Source organism: Mandrillus leucophaeus, unplaced genomic scaffold (assembly GCF_000951045.1).
Source record: "Mandrillus leucophaeus isolate KB7577 unplaced genomic scaffold, Mleu.le_1.0 Scaffold122, whole genome shotgun sequence".
Classification (NCBI taxonomy): Eukaryota; Metazoa; Chordata; class Mammalia; order Primates; family Cercopithecidae; genus Mandrillus; species Mandrillus leucophaeus.
Window position 1 is genome coordinate 6073590 of NW_012100543.1, and position 20700 is coordinate 6094289.

General features: G+C 38.7%; 1 protein-coding gene across 2 annotated transcripts in view; it reads left to right on the forward strand.

The window, feature by feature from the left end:
• Positions 1 to 20700, forward strand: part of NBAS (neuroblastoma amplified sequence) — a 466664-nt gene that overhangs the window by 361674 nt on the left and 84290 nt on the right. The gene's annotated exons all lie outside the window — the stretch shown is intronic.

The window sequence follows — 20700 nt, forward strand, 5'->3', positions numbered from 1 at the left end:
CTGTCTCAAAAAAATAAAAACATAAAAAATTAAAAATATAAAAGTTATTATTCATATCATGCAGTATGTAACTTGGTGATAGGATTATCAAAGGAAGTGCATATTGCATTTTCTGATGTCTCCCCCATGCTCAGTTTGGTGCCCTTTGACTGGATCTTAATACCTGCACTCAATCCCTCAGCAATGTGTAGCCTCACTCAGAATAGATAATGTGGGTTTTCCTCCTCCCCTTTCCCGTCTCCGCACCCAAACACCGCTGCTAAACAAATGGACATTTTTCACTACTTGAACTCTGGGCATATCTCTCTCCTGGAAAATCTTAGCCTTTAGACTCAACTGCTGAAGTCTGTCGCCTTTGGAGCTCCTATTTGATTTTCTCTCTTGCCGTCTTTGCCGTTGCCTTCTCCTTCCCTGCAAGTCACCAAGTCTGCCCAGTACCCTATCCCAAAGATTATTATTTTAATTAGTATTATCCTGGAAATAGACTGTAAAGGCCAAGAATTGCAAATCATTCACTTGGAGATTGGCACAGGCAGAGAGGTTCCAACTTCTGTGAAGAATGCTAGTTTTAACCAAATCACTAGATTAATAGTTGTGGATAACCAAGTACTTCTTTATTTTCTTATTATTGCAACCCTAGTAATGTATCTTGGTTTTAAATTTCACAACCACTGCTATGAAAAGGAGATCATCGTTTTTGTTGGTTTTGAAGAGAAAAATAAGGATGATTTTAAAACACAAGAGCGTCATGTATTTGAAAAGAATGTGTTTAGAGACATATAAACCTGGCTTTGAACTCTGAACCCATCACTTATCAGCTGTGTGGTTTAGCTTCAGGAATCTCTCTTAGACTTCTGCTTCCTTGAGACAGAGGTTGTGGCTGAGTAATCTGTGAGGGAGATAATGTTATTACCTCAATTTTATAGATGAGCAAACTGAGGCTTACCAAAGTTAAGTTGGTAATAGAGAAGTCAATTTGAACTCATGGAGATTTATCCTATGGCCTTTTCTCTTAACCACTGAACTCTGCTATCTCTAAGATGTCATAGAACAAGCAACTAGAGTCAGGGGACCTGGAACCATTCCAGAAACTGTGGGAGAGCAGTGGAACCAGAGAGCCCTGAGCATTTTTAGCCCAGTAGGAGCAGCATGTCCTGGGATGTGTCCAGAGCAGAGCTGAATAAAAATGAGAAAGTCCAGGCCGGAACCTGGTTATATATGGGAAGGAACCGAGCCAAGTTAGGAGTTTAAGATCCAAGGAACCAGCTCAGATTTGAGACTTGTGAACTAGCCTTCCGGGCTAACAGGCCAGCAGGTCATCCAGGAAGATGGAGGTGCCTTTACTCCCAGGCGGTTTCCCACCCCACCCTCAGACTGGAGGTTGTTTTAAATATTTTATGTGAGGACAGGAAGGGAAGCCAGCAGGGTTAGCTGGGACTGTATGCTAATTGTGAGCGTGCAGGTGGAGGGGACACAGAGTTTTAGACTTGGCAACAGCAATCTTTTATGTATGATTACATGTAAGAGTAGGATGTAAAGTCCACTTGCGTTTTAGCTGTTATTTGCGATGCTTTAAGTTAGGTGATTTTGAATAATTCACATTGTCATCGCTTTAGTTTCTTAACCTTATACTTCTTTCAAGATGTCCGCCAACCCCTGAAAATGTGTGGCACGGTTGTTGGTGCACATATGTGTATTTTGTTGGGTTAGAGGTGCACCTGACCCAGTAAAGATTCAATCTGTTAATTACTGTGTTGTTTTCTCTTAGCTCAGATGGTATAATCCAAGCATAGATGTTTCTTTATTGTAAACTGTTCTCAGGAGGCGATTTTCTGCTGATTGAAGTAAATTATAGAGAGGTGAGACAGATACATTTAAAATTAACTTTACATCTTTAACCACAACATTTTTTCTCATTTTATTAATTGGCAAGTTTTAAATTTTTTGTTCAGAGAGGAAAAGTATAAAGTTGGAAAAAATGCGTGTTTGAAAGTACATAATGCTGCCCTATTTAGATAGAAAGAGAGAGAGTATAAAAATCAAAATGAAACACAACCTGCAGATGTCAGAGAACACATTTGGAAGAGGAAATGCAGCTGGATTTGCCCAAATTTTCAAAACACCAGATGTTCCCAACAGCTTGTACATGATGTTAAAAATGTAAAATAAGTGTGTACTATTCATACATAGTGTGCAGTTTTCAAATGTGTACCCACATTTAATTTAGAAAGGAATTTTTGGAAAGAACTGGTAAGCTAATTCTCAAGTGCATAACAAAAACCATAAGCAATTGTTCAGATATTAGAATTCAGAAAGGAATATTCCCAAGGCCTAAATTGAGTGCCCAATCCACTGGTAAAACATACCAGAGAAGGCTCTTTGCTTTCATGGTAACAGCCATTCCGTTGCCATTTACATTTGCAGAATTCCTAGAATCTCTGGGAAAGATATTCACAAATAGTATTATGTCATATAGTCGGGGAATTTGTGTGCCATTTGAGATGATTAATATGTAGAAGGAAGAAGGATGCAAATGTTTAAAGTGCATTTGTACCAAATCTAAATTGCTTTTTTTTTTTTTTTTGGTTGAAATCAGATTAGAATTGCTCCTCTATTGCTTGTCAATTCAGCTGTTACAAGCATTTTTGTAGAAAGAACAGGGAACAAGTGAATGGGTTAGAAATCCAGGAAAATGGTTGTAAAAGAGGCTGAAAGGCAGGTCAGAACATGATTTGCTTGGTATTAGGTGGTTAGCAATGGGGAGCATATGTGTAATCTTAGCCTTTGTGTTTTATACTTTCCACTTGCTTTCAATAGCTAGTACTGCTACATCCATAGATAAATGCGTGGAAAATACTTCTGTCTCTTATGAAATGCTGTCAAGAAGTTTGCCAGGATCCTTCTTTAAAAACTCCCAGGTAATCATACAATTTAAAAAGTCCTTCTGGTACCTTGACTGGTGTTTCTCAACCTGGAATTTAATATGTATTTTCCCACTCCCTTTTCCCCCACCTTGCACGTGCTACCTTTCCAACTCATACCGTTTGTGATTCATTGCCATTGTAAACCTCTGCTTCTAATGGGAAACAGGTTGTCTCCTTTGGATTGGAGCAGAAACATTGTTGAGAACCTCTTATCTAGTCTATTTTTTAACCTTCAAACTCATTTCTACTGATAATTAAACCAGTATCCCTGCTTACTTGCTTTATTTATTTAATTAAAGGTATCTTTTGCCTAATTTTAATCTCCACTGTTTGGTTCTGCCTCCTGGAGTTATGGAAACAGCATAAGAGTATCTTTGTTTACTGTTCAGATTCTCAAAATAAGCTACCATTTCCTTCCTTATCCTATTATTCAGCCTGTTGGCCTGAACATCTGGTAGAATAAATTAATCTTAAAAAGTACAACTTGACCTAAATATGAAATTTATTGTAAAAGTCTTGATCAAAAGGTTGCATTGTAGCTGTAACTTCAGGGTCTCTGCATTGCCAATACTATCTTTTAACTAAGGTTGGCAGTACATCTTTCACCATGAGTAATCAGTGTCTGAAACTTACAGAAAAATGTTTATTTAATGTATATTGTGACTTTCTGATGCCATATGTCAGATTCAGAGTGAATCATGAAGTATTTAGGCATTTGCTATGTGCTATATACAGTATTAGTTTCCATGGGAGACATTAAGCTATAAAAGACATGTTTATAAGAAACGTGAAATGAAGGTTTTTAAAAGTTATACAGTAAAACAATTTTTAAGTTATGTTAATTGAGAAGTACCTTGCCCATGAAATTGGAAATTTTTGAGGACAGGGATGGTGCCTTTTATCTCTTATTTCCTATGTCCTAGCACAGTATAAAATAGGTACTTTATACTTAGGTGGTTGATTAAATAATTATCATAGATTGGTCATTCTCAAAACTTTGATCTCAGAATGCTTTAGTATTCTTAAGAATTAGTGAGGATTCTAAAGAGTTTTTGTTTATGGCGGTTGTATCTAATAATATTTATCATATTAGAAGTTAAAGACAGGCTGGGCACCGTGGCTCATACCTGTAATCCCAGCTTTGGGAGGCCATTTTGGGAGGCCAAGGTGGGTGGATCTCGAGGCAAGAGATCGGGACCATCCTGGCTAACATGGTGAAACTCTGTCTCTACTAAAAATACAAAAATTAGCTGGGTGTGGTGGCACATGCCTGTAATCCCAGCTACTCGAGAGGCTGAGGCAGGAAAATCGCTTGAACCAGGAAGTCGGAGGTTGCACTGAGTTGAGATAGCGCGACTGCACTCCATCCTGGTGGCAGAGAGAGACTCTGTCTCAAAAAAAAAAAAAATAGAAGAAGAAGTGGAAGAAGTTAAAAACAAAATTTCAAACTTATTTATTTAAAAATACCAATAATAGAGCCATTATAGGTTGACATGAATAGCATATTTAATGAAAAACAACTGTATCTCCAAGACAGAAAATAATGAAAAAACAGCACTGTGTTACATTTTCTTGTCTGGCTTAATAGAACACAGCTGGATTCTCATGTTAGTTTCTGCATTCAGTCTGTTGTTGTTTAGGTTGAAAGAAAACCCAGCCTTACACAGATAAGAGGTTGAAAAAGGGAGAGGTATTTTAATAGCCTATAATTTGGAGTATTCTTCTTTGATACTACACTGAAACTCAACATGTGATAAAGTCTTAAAGACTAGTTGCAGTGTGACATATGAAGCCATATTATTGAACTTTTTGTACCCTGTCGCATTAAAACTGTTGGTCTAGGTTGCACTTGAATGGATTCATTTCCCAGGTATGATCTTGTAATATAATTGCATGAAGGCATTTAGAAGTTTCAGTTCACTGAGTTATATAGATCATCCAGATGTTGATAGATTGCATCAGAGAATATGAAAAAAACTCATTCATTAATATGAGCTCTTATCTCAGCCACTAAGTCTGTCGGTATTGGGAAGCTGTCAGCTTTACAGTGGTAGATCCAAGTTTTCCAAAATTTGAATTTTTGCTTGAAAGTTCCAATTTTATCATGACAACAAATTCTGTGTTGTTTTTCTTGAAGTCACTGTCTCACTTTGCTCACTTGGAAGAAAATGTAAGCAAAAGTAGCCTTGCATGCAAAAAGCAGCAACTTCAGTTCACAATTCAAATAGGCAACGCTGTCTCAAAAATAAATAAATAAATAAATAAATAAAATAAAAAATTTTTTAAAGTCTCCAATCAGGATGTTAACTGCGGCATATGTCTACCATGGAGGAAAGACAATGTTTCCGTCCCTCCATACTGCCTCCTCTGGCAGAGACTGATCTGTTTCACATATCCCTGGCCGTGGTCACTCTACCTTCCTGATTTCCATTTCCCCACTGAAGCCCCGTGTTCCTCTCAGTTAAGTGTTCCAGTGGCTGTCACTGTCATTTTGCGGGGGAATCTCACTTAGAAACCTGCTTCCCAGGCCGGTTTCCCACTCATGTGCCACTTTTGTTTCAGCTGAGAACCACCCAGGGCAGAACTCTCCACTGAAATCTTAGAAGCTTTTGAAACTTAAACCCCTAAGGACCTGGAGAAGACCACTTTCTTTGCTGCGTGCTCATCCCTGAATTTTGTGCTTGTGCTACTTCCAAGAGAGCAGAAATATTTCTATCGTATCTTTAGGTTTTAATCAGGAAAAAGTAATAAATAATTGTCATTTTTCCATTATCAAGTTGTAATCACTTAAGAGATAGAGGAATCGGGTACCCAGAAAGAAAATAGCAGCTTTATTGTTGGTAGAATTAGCCTGGAGACTGTGGCTTTGTTTTCCATGTCAGTTTTCTGCTATTTTTGTCCTCCTATCCTACACCCTGCACTCAGTCTTCAGACAACCCTGCCGAGGACAGTCAGTTCTGCAGAGCATACATGCTTTGCCAGAAGGGCTGCCTCCTATTCGTGAGCTCCAGAGAGCTGGCCCCCAAATTAGTGCTGTCCAGCAGAACTATCATGTGTGCCACATGTGGAGGCTGAAATTTTCTAATAGCCACATTTTAAAAAATCAAACAAAATAGGTGAAATTGTCCGAAGTATTACTATTTTATCATGTGATCAATATAAAAATGACAGTGAGATATTTTGCGTTTAAAAAAAAAAACAAAAACGCCTTTGAAATGCAGTGTATATTTCAGCACACATCAACTCAGGCTGGTCGCTCTCAGGGGCTCAGTAGCCACATAAACATGTTGGACAGATATACTTCTCTGTAGCAAAAGTCTGGGCCTGACCCGCAAATGTTTCCCACTGGGAGGACACCACCACCAGAAGAGTGTATGCGCTTCTTCAAGTCTGGTAGATATGAGAAAGGTAGGGAAGGAGCTCGCCACCCATCATCAACTGTTTCTCCCCATTTCGCTTACCAGATGCCACTCCTCCTCTCCTCAGAAATGGGGAGTGGGGGTGAAGAGTACTTGACATCTTGGGACTCATAGGGGGAGCTTCCTGCTTTATGGGTCAAGGTAGGAACTTGAAAAATGGAGAAAATAGTTCCTTCTACACATATCCAACCAAATGTCTAGCTAACAATAAATTATAAAACCTTAGAGGTTATCTGTCTTTTGCAGAAATCACTATACATTTTCTGCACTATAATAGTGTATCTTCTGGAGCCAAACCTCCATAAGATTTTAGAGACTTTATAGGCTTAATAATACTTTACAAAAGGACTGTCATTAAAGCCCAAGTGGAAAAATGGGAAACAATTATTGAAAAATATTTGTCAAAGTAAGCATACTGTCATATGTACATACACATTTTTGTTTATACGTAAGTGGATTTTACTTTATTCAAGATATAACACCTTTAAAGCCAAATAAAATACATGTATGTGTAATTATTTGCCTTTTCCAGTGTCTAGAGGTTTATATATTTGTATTAAATTATATTGATCTTTATAATTTTTGGTATATACATTACACCGTTAAATGAAGATCTTGTGATCTTTTCCGTAATTTTTTAAATAGGAAAGATATATACCTAATGCACATTTGTCTTAAAGACACTGCGTTTGTGAAGCTTCTATTTCTAAGTAGAAAGTGGTATACTCATTTTTTTAGCCTTCTCCCCCACTCAACTTTATAGTTATTGTTGTTGCTAAACTATAATCATACTGAACTAAGCTATAACAGTGTTATATAATGTTTTCTCAGGGTTAAAGAACACTAACTGTTGATTCGAATTTTTTTTTGATCTTTAAATAAGTATTTTGCCCATTGATCTCTGGCTTTGGTCTAGTTGTTTGACTCCTGTGATTCTGACCTGAATAAGCTTTATTTATTCCAAATACTTTCAGAAAATGTTTAGTCACCATTCTGGGTGCTGTAGACAAGTAAAAGGTTGCCATGACCCTTGCCTTTGAGAAGCTCATAGTTTATTGAAGCGTATGTGTACATGCATACGTGCATATTGAGTGAACTATAAGAAGTACTATTTAAGTGTATTAATAAATGCCATGTGTACAAAGAAGAGATAATGAGTATTTGTTGAATGTCAAGAAATAGCTTTTGGGGATAGTTTGATTTGGGACATATTAAAATTGGTATGGGTTTTCATAAGATGTCATTGTGGGGGAAGCTGAGTGATAGTTACACGGGACCTCTCTGTACTATTTTGCAACTTCTTGTGCATCTATAATTATTTCAGAATAGTTTTTTAAAAGATTGATATGGCTTTTGAACATCCAAGTTGAGCTGTTGACAGCTGTCTATATGAGTTTAGAGTGTATTAGAGAAGTAGAGACTAGAAATACATTTGGGAATTCTCAGTGCATCAAAAGGAGTCACAACTAGGAGGCTCGGTAAAATTCTCAAGGAAGTAAGTAGGTAGAGAAGAAAGGAGGAGAGAAGATGAAGCCCCAGGACACTACAATATTAAGAATTGAGGATGAAGGGAAACCAACAAGCACTGACAAGCAATCTTGAAATCAAGAAACTCTACCCTCTCCTTCATAGATCATCCTTTTTTTTCATTATTACATATTTTCCTTTAATAAATATATTTTTTAAATATTAAGAGTTTCTGTCTTAATGGGTGAGAGTGGATGAGACCTGGAATCCAGATGGAACAATTCGCCTTGAATAGGATCCTGTCAGTTTCCCCCAATAGCAGGAGAGATAGGAAGCTGATGGGCACAGATGCAAGTAGGTGGGGAAATGTAGTGGTAAGAGATGGAGGACATTCTCTTCTGATTGCAACTAAAGGAATCAGCTTAATGTGAGTAGAAAGGAGGTAGAGTTGGAGATTTGAAGAGAGGGTAAGGTACAAAGTAGTGTTTTAGGAGACTGAGAAAGCAGACAGACAAGAAAAAATGTAGTAAGATTGCTGGGGCCCCTTACGAGCATCCTAATGAGTGCCTCTTTCAGTTTTTAATTGTAGCCCTACTTAAGGGCTCTCAAAATGTTAACAATGTCTGCTGTATTCATCAGTTCTCATGCTGCTATGAAGAAATATCTGAGACTGGGTAATTTATAAAGGAAAGAGATCTAATTGACTCATAGTTCTGCATGGCTGGGGAGGCCTCAGGAAACTTACAATCATGGAGGAAGCCACCTTTTCACAGGGTGGCAGGAGAGAGAATGAGTGCCCAGCCAAGGGGGAAGCCCCTTCTAAAACCATCAGCTCTTGTGAGAACTCACTCACTGTCACAGGAACAGCATGGGGGAAACCGCCCCCATGATTCAATTATCTCCACCTGGTCCTGCTCTTGACACATGGAGATTATTACAATTCAAGGCGAGATTTGGGTGGTAACACAGAACCAAACCATATTATCTGCTGTCCTTAGAATTTCCGAGGTTTGGACAAACTACCTCCCCTCCAGTGCTTTGGCTTTTCTTGGACTTACCCTACTGTTTATTCTTTACTTTTTGCTCTCCTCTTGCCTGGTGCCTGCTTTTATCTGTATGCAGATTTACGTGTTGATTAAAACATTTAGAATCTTCCCTTTCCAATTCAGACTGTTCTGTACTATAAAGTACAAATACTAGGTTTCCTTACCTACATAACTTTTTAGTAGTGGTGATTTGAACCATGCGTGGGCCGTAGTAAGTATTAAAATACATATTTGCTACTTTTTAAAATTAATACTGTAGTTGCTGCTGCTTTGTTGTTACTGAACCCTATGCTACTCCTGTAGTGAGAACCCGAAGGAAGTTTGAGATACGGTCCCTAATTCTAGTGGGCTTGCAACTTAGGAAAACAGTGTAGTCACTCATAAAAACAAAGCAAGGAATACAAGATAGCATGATAGTGAATTCTGAATTTGAGGATTATAATTTTCCCATACCCTAGCTCATTTGATATTCACACACATTTGTGAGGGTGATTATTAAGCAAGTATTGTCATCTCCAGTCTGAAGGTCAGATTACTAGAGGGTGACTGGCCGAAGTTCAACAAGCAGGAGATATCCAATTCCTTTTTCAAACACAGAGCTCCTGATTCCAAATTTGATGTTGATTGCATGAGATTGCATGACACTTTTCTGCTTTAGGAACTGAAAAGAGAAGAGTCATTGTAGCCTGATATACCCATGTAGGCAAAGCCAAGACATAAGTATTTTGCATGCCTATCAGCCCATACAAAGTCTTACCTTTAGTAAGCTGGAAAGTTAGTTTGGCCCAAATGGACCATATACTATGAAGAGTCCCTCAAAAGACAAGTAAAGAAGTTTGCATATGATGTGGAAAGGAAACATGAAACCATTGAATACTTGTGAATAGTAGCATGAATTGGAGAAAAGACAATTTAAAGATGTCAGTGTCACCACATAATAATAACAAGGCGAACTAATGCCTCCAGAAGTCTATCCTAGGCACTCAGGCTGCACTGGAATAGTGGAGCAGATAAACCATTTTCATCCATTTCCCTCCATTTCCCTCGTCACATCTAGCCTTCCCACCAGATACTATTCTATAAGAGGAGGAAGAGAATGTTGTAACACAACTGAATTGTCACGTCAGCCCCATGAAGTAGATTCGTCACCATTTTAACAGACACAGAATTTAAGTCCCAGGGAAGTTAGATAACTGCTCCCGTGTTTTACAAGCTAGAATTCACAAAGTCAAGATTCACATATGGGCACGCTCCTCAAGTCTTGCTTTCCCTTACCTCCCTTGCCTGAGAAATTTGGCTACAGAAGCCCATCCGGGGTGATTGTGATTACTGGCCTGACTAGCAGGCTGAAAACTCCTTCTCTGTGCTTGGGAAATTATTTCCCATTGGCAAAGGTAATCATTTAGTAGGAGAGATTGAAAATTGGCCGAAGGACCGTGAACACAGTACCATCATAAATAATAATGCATTCTGCTCCTGGAGAGGACTCTGGTGGGATGCTGAGCTGTTGGTGCATTCTTCAGCCCTCCCAGGCCTCTTCATTAATAAGCTGAAAGGAGTACACTCTCCTTCCTGCAAAGCATGTGGATTCTAAATTCACAGGGGGTGTAAGTCTTGGGAAAGACAGAGCAATACATAAACGATCTCAGAATTATGTGCAGCAAATACCAAAGCATATTTTAACATGATAAAAGCAGTGAGGGAAAGGAATCTGAAAATAACCTCCCTACTACAGTGCTTTCCTCTTTCTGGCAAACTTCATGGTTCTGCAGCTGTTTATTACTCAACCGTAAATCTTTAGTGACTTGGACTCCCTTTGCTCTTCCATTCTTTGTTGATCGTATAAGCTCCCTCCTCCCATTTAAGTACCTTTCAAACTTACAAACAGATTTATCTCCTAATTGCTATTTCATAAATACACTCTCTAGCCTCTGCAGTGAAGGAATGTATAATAAACAGCCATGCCCTTTCCGCACAGCTAGTGCCTACTGCTTCATCAAGTATTGGCACCCATAGGACGTAAAATTGCAGCTATCGCAGGATGCCGACTTGACAGCCAGGGAGATCTCTTCATAAATGAGGATGGTAAACAAATAACTCAATGAAAGATGTGGAGGCAGAAAGGTAGAAATGGTTAATAATAGAGTCAGTGGAGCTAGGGATATAGCCAGGAAAGGCCCTGTAGTATAAAAGGTCTTTGAGCTGAGTCTTAACTGATAAGGGTATTTGTCATGGGCATCACAGAAGGAAATATAAGAAAGATGGGAACATTCAAGACAGATTTAGCAGTTTTGATAAAAACGTGAAATAACCTAGTACCCTTAGTTAATTTAAATAATGTGGTATAAATGAGAGCATAGGATAAGACCAGAAAGATAGGAAGGGGGCTGGGAATGAAAACTTTTGTATACCTGGCTAAAGGATAGACCTTATCTTGAGAATGGATCAGTTAGACATAAGTTTTCAACCAGGTGATGACAGTGTCAGATTTTTGTTTTATAAAGATTACTTTTAGGCTGGGTGCAGTGACTCACACCTGTAATCCCAACACTTTGGGAGGCTGAGGCGGGCAGATTGCTTGAGGCCAGGAGTTCAAGACCAGCCTGGGCAATGTGGTAAAAACACTGGAGTCCCAGCTATTTAAAAGGCTGAGGCGGGAGGATCTCTTGAGTTCAGGAGGTGGAGGTTGCAGTGAGCCAAAATCATGCCCCTGCACTCCAGCCTGAGCAACAGAGTGAGACCCTGTCTCAAGAAAAGATATATATCCCACCACTTTTGTGATGATTGTAGATGATTGGAGAAAGGAATGGAAGTGTAGGGCTGGAAATTTCGTTGTGAAGGCTCTTGCAGCCTGGTGCGGGAGAAGTGATGGTTGGCCAAGCTGAGGCATGAGCAGCAAACACGTGGATTTGGGCTCATTACTGTAGTGTGGGCAAGTGTGCTACCTGCATTTGTTTTCATTTTGTATTTTCCTGAATGTGCCTTGAGGAAATTCTACCAGCGATTTAACATTTTATTCACTGAATCACCTCACAGAGTTCCTTAATCATTATAGAATCATTTTTTGTCCAGTATGTCTCAGCTGATGAGGGCTTTTTAATGCCACCCTATGAGTGAAAAGACTATGAGAGATTGATGCTGTTTGATCATGAGGTATTAAAAATTCTCATGAGCAGAACAGAGAAAACAATTTTAAATCAACACAGACACAAGAAAATCTGGGAAATTTTATTCTTTAATGTTGCAGGTTTTCAATGTGTTGAACTGAATTGAAGCTTGATGGATCTTAGACACATCATAAGCTATTTTAATAGTAGCGTGGTAATGTAGAAAAAGACAGGTTTATAGTCAGACTTTCCTGAGTTTCTATCCAGTTTTGACCTTGGGAAAATTACTCTATATTTGGAGTTAAGTTTTTGCCTTGGTATAATGAGGAACTATAATCACTACTGTATAAATATAGATTAGTTTTAGAGTATTTTTAGACACAAGTAAAAAGACAATGAAAATTGGCTTCAGTTACCAGAAAATTTACTGGCTCCTGTAAGTGAAAGATCCAGAGGTGGGGCTAACTTCAGGGCTGGCTGCGCAAGCAGCAGGCATCGTCACAGAGCCAGTTTCTTTCCATTTCTTTTCTCTGCTGTCTGTCATGTTAGTTTCACCATAAAGCACTTTGTTGTAGTAGTTGCAGGACGATACCTGGCAATAACTGGGGCTATGTTGCTTCCTCATTCACATCCATCCAGATGGAGTGACAGAGCCTCCCACAAGCACCAAACAGAAAGTTCTAAGCATTGTGCTGGTTAGAGCACTCTTGAATCAACCCTGTGGTCCCTGGTATGGCAGGTGCTAATTGGCACCAGCCTGGATTACCTGTCACTCTGGTGAGAGGGATGAGATTGCCCTGGATGATCTGACTCTTGGTTTTACATGATCCTGAGTAGTTTGAAGTGTTGGAATAAGACCTAGATTTTCATATCAACATTTGATTTTGCTCTAAATACGGTGGACCTACTTTCAATGATCTTAATAATAACAATTTGTGGTATATACCATATACATGCACGTAATAAAAGATTTCTAAATGGAAAATGTGAATGAATGCTTTCAAATTTTGTTAAGGCCTGTATGTGCTCAATAACAATAGATAGTTGTATTTATTACTGATTGCAAACATTTCATCTCATTTCTAACATTTTTCATGCCCCTCTCCATGAAGATAAAGGTGACCTTCAAGCTATTGAAAAACTTAGGAATGTATTAGCTTATACCATTGCTGAAAGTGAGCAGCAAAAAAGAGAGGGCCATTTACACTTTGCTGAAGAGTAATACTATTTCTGTGGTTATTGTACAAGGCAAAGGGTAAAGCTTGAAGTAACGTGGCCTCTACCCTGCATTACTCACTTTTATCATATGAGCAATTGATAATTAAGCAAAAAAGAATAATTATAATGATGATGTTATGTTAAGTATATAAATGAATGCGACAAGACAGGTATGGTTATTTTTGTCTTTGAATATTTTATTAGCTTTAGTAAAGCAAAAATTTTAGAACTTTAAATTTCACTTTCATTTGCATAATATTTAAAATACCGTTTCATAATATTCCTATAGTTACGATTTATAAACAGCGCTTAACATGCTCTACTAAGCACTGAGAAGAAAAGAATGACTAAGCGAGGGTTCACGGCCTGTTGAGGAGAGTGCACACCGTAAAAGCACACACAGCATTTGGCGTCAGCACACAGAGAGATGACTGCTAGGCTATTAGCAAAACATAAAGTGATTTATAGTTTTAATGAAGTTAGTTAAATATAGCTGAGATAATTTGATGTCTCTTTTGTAGCTCCAATGATTGCTGGCTCCTGCAAGCCATCCTGTTATCATCAGAGCAGATTTACAGCTGCTTTAAAAATGCTGAGTTATAATTCACTAGTGGGTCCTTTCGTTAGTTTGGACATTGTGGTCAGCATTAAAGACACACAGCAAAACAGAACACCAGACTGTGGATTAGGATCGGAAACATCAGAACGTATCTCCCCTTAGTAGGGGGTCATATCGTTTCATGACATTTTTGTTTGTTTTCAATATGTGCAGATATGTCTATGTATATATGTATAATAATTGACTTTTGATGCATAATATTATTTCTTACTGTTGGTCTTGGACAAAAAAGTTTGAAAGCTACTGTGTCAACTGACCGGCAGCTGACGACGTACATCAGAGGAGTGCCTGCTCCAGGAGCTGGCATAAGACAGCATAGTAATGTTTTTCAGTCCTTTAACATAATGTCATTTACAACCAAAACTGCCTGTCTCCTTCAACGCCATCCACTCTGTCCAGACTCTTGCAGTAACCACCTCACTGTCCCTTTGTTTCAAGCCCCAGAACCCACCTCCAGCCGCCTCCTAAACTCACCATTGGTCAGTTGGTTGGGTCACTCAGAAGTTTAAAGCCTCCAGAGCTGCAATGGTGGGTCACACACTTTCTTTGCTATTAGAATTAACTAGGAAATGCTCATGCAAGATACTGGTTTCTTTCCACCAATGCTGATGTCTTTCCCAAACCCACAGATTGAGTCAGTAAGCCTGATAAGAGCCAGGGAATTTGCATTTTCGAGGTTGCACTTAGGTAATTTCAATACAGGTGGTCTGAAAATCATACTTTAGGAAAACAGTCCTCCAAAGCTGTGAACTTGAACCTCTTACTCATGTAGCTAACTTAAAATAACCTGATTACCTCTCACACACTTGATATCTAAAAATTTTATAATTTAAATGATTACAAAGGAAGGCATGGTTTCCAGCACATTTTAAATGTTCACATTTAAAGTAAAACTGTAACATAGCTCTGTTTGTATATAACATATACGATTTGATGTCTACTGCTATCACTTAAAAACATACAAGAACACATCTACAGCTGTGTTACATCTTTCCTTTTCCTCAAACTGTTTCTGCATCTTTTGTCAAAGAGAAATAAAGCCAGATACTTTTTAAAGGCAGTAAAGACAGATTTTCTTAAGTACTAACTACTGCAGAGGGAAGAGAGCCCAGCGTAAACCAAGCTCCACTTTGCCAAAGCAAAAAAGGCAGAATACTTTTTCAACATTGGAGTGTGTGAAAGGAAAGGCACAAGGGGCGTTAAGGGAGGTTTGGTCCATGTAACTGAACCATCTGGGTTTGCAAATTGGCACTTATCTGGAGAAGAAACAAACTGCTCATATCTTTATGACAGCAGGTAGTTGTGCAAGTTGGAACAAGGCGCCCATGGAAGTGAGGCCCTTACCCTCCCACAGAGAGTTGGATCCTTGAGTGTTTATGTTTTGAAGAGATTGATCCCAGGTCCTTCAGGAAACACACTAGGTAGTAGAAGGTTTACATCCCAAAGGCACAGAGAAAGGATTATAATTGCAAACTTTCTAAAGTAACTGCTGTAAAGAGGGATTGAGAAGCCTATTGGCTTATCACCAGGTGTTGGCTGGAACGAACAAAACATTCTACTCACAGCTTTGAACTTTCTTGGCATTTTAAGGGGGAATGGAGTCATCCTAGGGGCATGGCCTTGCTAGAAGCCCTGCTAAAGTTTGGTCAAGTGTATTAGTGCAGGGGTTTGGGTGGAGTCATTTTGTGCGGAGAGTTTGTGTAGTTCTTACTTTCATATAATGTTATTGTAATGCAATTCAATGTCTTTGTGCTTAAAAGTCATGTTTCTCTGCATCAGAAATAATTAAATAGAAAGTGACATTTAAAAAATTTCTTGTGACTCTAGGGTTTCAAGGTTTTTTTGAATTCTATATTCAGTTATTTTTTCAATTATTGCAGCATATATTTGATCAGAGCAGCGTTGATGTATTTTTTGATAAATAGCTATTAAATATAAAAATAAAATTATATTCAAAATGCACATCTTAATGAGGTAGAGATTTAAATATTGTTTTTAATTGGTTTATGTGCTCTTGGATGACTATTGTTAGATTGAGTTCAGTGTCAGTATTCTATTTTATATTTGCATAGATATGAGAACTTAAAAACCTTGTTCACATAAGTAAGTGGATGGAGAAATTTTGCCATAGCAGAGTCACTTAATTATTTGAATTTCTTATAAGTTACAGACAAAATCATATAGCAAACTTTTGTTAAAAATTAATTTTTAATAATTTATCAGCAGACGCCTCATTTAGATCCTTCATAAATTGTGTTGAAAGCACAGCATTGGGCCTGTAATCCCAGCACTTTGGGAGGCTGAGGTGGGTGGATCACCTGAGGGCAGCAGTTTGAGACCAGCCAGGCCAACGTGGTGAAACCCCGTCTCAACTAAAACTACAAAAATTAGCTGGGTGTGGTGGCAGGCTCTTGTAATCCCAGCTACTTGGAAGGCTGAGACAGGAGAATCTCTTGAACTCGGGAGGCAGAGGTTACAGTGAACCAGGATTGTGCCACTGCACTCCAGCCTGAGCGACAGAGAGAGACTCAAAAAAAAAGAAAAGAAAAGAAATTAAATGGGGGATATTACAGCTGATACCACAGAAACACAAAAGATCATTCAGAGCTACTATGAACACCTTTTCACACGCAAACTAGAAAACCCCGAGGAGGTGGATAAATTCCTGGAAATGTCCTAGATTAAATCAGGAAGAAATAGAAACTCTGAACAGACAAATAACAAGCAGCAAGACTGAAACAGTAATTTTTAAAATTGCCAACCAAAGAAGTCCAAGACCAAATGGATTCACAGCTGCATTTTATCAGGCATTCAAAGAAGAATTGGTACCAATCTTGCTGAAACTATTCCAGAAGATAAAGAGGAAATCCTTCCTAAATCTTTCTGGGAAGTCGGTATCACCTAATACCAAAACCAGGAAAGATGTAACAAAAAAGGAAAGCTATGGGACCAATATCCCTGATGATCATAGATGCAAAAATCCTCAACAGAATAACCAAATCCAACACATATCAGTATTGCATAATGAAGTGGGTTTTATACCAGGGATGCAGGGGTGAATTAACATGTGCAAGTAAATAAATGTGATATATCACATAAACAGAATTAAAAACAAAAATCATATGGTCACCTCAATAGATGCAGAAAAAGTATTTGACGAAATCCAGCATCCCTTTATAATTAAGACCCTCAGCAAAACTGGCATATAAGGGACATACCTCAAGATAGTAAAAGCCATCTCAGACAGACCCACAGCCAGCGTTATACTGAACAGGGAAATATTGAAAGCATTTTCTCCAAGAACTGGAATAAGACAAGGGTGCCCACTTTCGCCATAATGTTGATGCTATTCAGCATCATGCTAGAAGTCCTAGCCAGAGCAGTCAGACAAGAGAAAAAGAGAAAGAGCGTCCAGATTGGTAAAGAGGTATCAAACAGCCACTGTTCACCAAGTGATACGATTGTATACCTAGAAAACCCTAACAACTCATCCATAAAGCTTCTAGGTCTCATAAATTAATTCGGTAAAGTCTCAGTATACACAAATCCGTGGCACTGCTATGCAACAACAATGACCAAGCTGAGAATCAAATAAGAACTCAACCTTTTTTACAACAACTGCAATAATAATAATAATAATAAAATACTTAGGAATATAAGCAAGGAGGTGAATGATTTCTGCATAGAAAACTACAAAACACAGCTGAAAGAAATCATAAATGACAGAAACAAATGGAAATACATCCCATGCTCAAGGATGGATAGAATCAATATTGTGAAAATGACTGCATTGCCAAAAGCAGTCTACAAATTTAATGCAATTCCCACCAAAATACCATCATCATTCTTGACAGAACTAGAAAAAACAATCCTAAAAATCATATGGAACCCAAAAAGAGTCTTCGTAGCCAAAGCAAGACTAAACAAAAAGAACAAATCTGGAGGCATCACATTACCCAACTTCAAACTATACTGTAAGGCTATATTAATAGTTACCAAAACAGCATGGTACTGGTATGAAAATATGCATATAGACCAATGGAGCAGAATAGAGAACCCCGAAATAAAGCCAAATACTTACAGCCAACTGATCTTTGACAAAGCAAACAAAAACAAAGTGGGGAAAGGTCACTCTACTCAGCAAATAGTGCTGGGATACTTAATTGGAAAGCCACCTATAGAAGAATGAAGCTGAATCCTCATCTCTAACCTGATACAAAAATTAACTCAAGCTGGTTCAAGGACTTAAATCTAAGACCTGAATCATAAAAATTCTAGAGGATAACATTGGAAAAACTTTTCTCGACATTGGCTTAGGCAAAGTGTTTATGACCAAGAACCCAAAAGCAAATGTAACAAAAATAAAAATAGATGGTACCTAATTAAGCGAAAAAGTGTCTACACTGCAAAAGAAACGATCAGCTACTCGACAACCTACAAAGTGGGAGAAAATATTCACAAACTAAGTATCTGATAAAGGACTAATCCAGAATCTACAAGGAACTCAAACAAATCAGCAAGAAACAAGCAAACAATCCCATCAAAAAGTAAGCGAGGGACATGAGTAGATACTTCTCAAAAGGAGATAGACAAATGGCCAAAAAACAGGAAAAAATGTTCAACATCACTAATTATCAAGGAAATGCAAATCAAAACTACAATGAGATACCACCTTACTCCTGCAAGAATGGCCATAATTTAAAAATCAAAAAATAGTACATGTTGGTGTGGATATGATGAAAAGGGAACATCTTTACACTGCTGGTGGGAATTTAAATTAGTACAACCACTATGCAAAACAGTGTTGGAGATTCCTTAAAGAACTAAAAGTAGAACCATCATTTGATCCAGCAACCCACTAGTGGGTATTTAACCCAGAAGAAAAGAAGTCATTATATGAAAAAAGCACTTGCACACACATATTTATAGCAGCACAATTCGCAATTGCAAAAATACAGAACCAGCCTAAAATGCCCATCAGCCAACAAGTGGATAAAGAACATGTGAGATAACGTGCAGGCGCGCACACACACACACACACCATGGGACACTACTCAGCCATAAAAAGAAATGAAATAATGACATTCGCAGCAACCTGAATGGAGTTGGAGACCATTGCTCTAAGTAACTCAGGAGTGGAAAACCAAACATCTTATATTCCTCACTTATAAGAGGGAGCTAAGCTATGAGGACTCAGAGACATGAGAATGATATATTAGACTTTGGGGACTTGGTGGGGAAGGGTTGGAAGGGAATGAGAGATAAAATACTGCACATCGGGTATAGTATACACTGCTCCTGTGATGGGTACACCAAAATATCAGAAATCACCACTAAAGAACTTTTCCATGCAAACACCACGTTTTCTCCCAAAACTACTGAAATTTTTTTTAAAAAGTAACTTAGAAAAAAAAGCAAAGCACTGGGGACCTTGTGACATGCAAGAAGAAGTTTGTTATCCAGTCACTGTGTAATCACCTGATGGGTTCTGTCTGCCAATGCACAGAGACCCCAGCTTTGCAGTAAAGGAAGAGTTTAATTGACTTAAGGCTGGCCGTGCCATGCTGGAAATGGAGTTATCACTTAATTCACTTGAAGCCTTCTAGGTTAAGGTTTTTTAAAAGGCAGTTTGGGGAAAGGGGTGCGGGTGGCTAGGAAATGGGTGCTTGCTGTTGATTGATTGGGGTACAATCATAGGGTTGTGGGAAGTGAGCCTCCTGGGTGCCGAATTGCTTCTTGGTGGGTCCAGGTGGAGCCATGGATCTCAGACATGCAAAACATATGAATAGATATCTCAGAAGGCCCGTCTACAATAGTGATGTTATCTGCAGGAGTAATCGGAGAAGTTGCATATCTTGTGATCCCCAGAATGTAATATTGGCTGGCAATTGCTTATGTCTACATCTTAGCAGAATTCAGCTTTCTCTGTCCTCTTAGCCTGGTCGTCTGTCATTCACTTTACAAAGGCAGATGAGTTTTAGGGCAAGGGCTTTTATCATTTAAACTATAAACTAAATGTCTGACTGCTTGAAGGCTAAAGGCAAGATGGGGGTTGGCTAAATTAGATCTCCCCCACTGCCATAATTTTCCCACTGTTGAAATTTTTGCAAAGGTGGTCTCCACTGGAGCCTGTTATACACCAGCATTCTGAATTGTCCCTTTGGTGTTCTGGAGTTTTTTAGAAATCAGGACAACGTATCAGAGTCAGACTCAGGAAGAGTGTCAGACATGCCTTTCTTATGTTAGTTGAAGGCTGTTGTGAAAGGGGAGTTGGGAAAGAGCACAGGCTTCACACCTTGATCGGTTTTAGGAAAGAATACTTAGAGAAGGTGGAAATTAATTTAGAGACGGATTCCCTTTAAACTGTCTAAGCCTGTGTCCCTGTTGGAAGGCTTTTTGTGCCAGTGGCACACATACCCCAGTTTGGAGACCACTGGCCCAAGGATAATGTGTAAGTTTCCCAGCATGGCACCCCCGGTGGCCCCAGCGCCCTTTGCATCTCTTCTCCTGATGGACAATCCCTTGCCTAAGCACACACATACACACATTTGCACCACCAAGAGCTTTTCCAAGTACAGCTTGGGAGTGAGACTGGAGGAGGAACAATGTCTAGCTTTGGGGATTGAATTCCTGGGATAGTTTAATCTTTTTCAGAATTGATTCCCCCTCCTTTCCCTAATATACTGCAGCTGCTGCTATGCACCCGCTCCTCTACCCCATGAGACATCTTGAAGTCGTGAACTACTGTTTTTGGTGAGGATATATTATATCCTGTAGGTTTTTTGGAGCACAGTAAAAGGTTGATAGTTACAGCCATAGAACATTCTTCTTTTATAAAAATCTTTATTTAATTAATTCCTTGTTCTATCCTCTTTGCCAGCAATCCACTCTCCCCTTCTT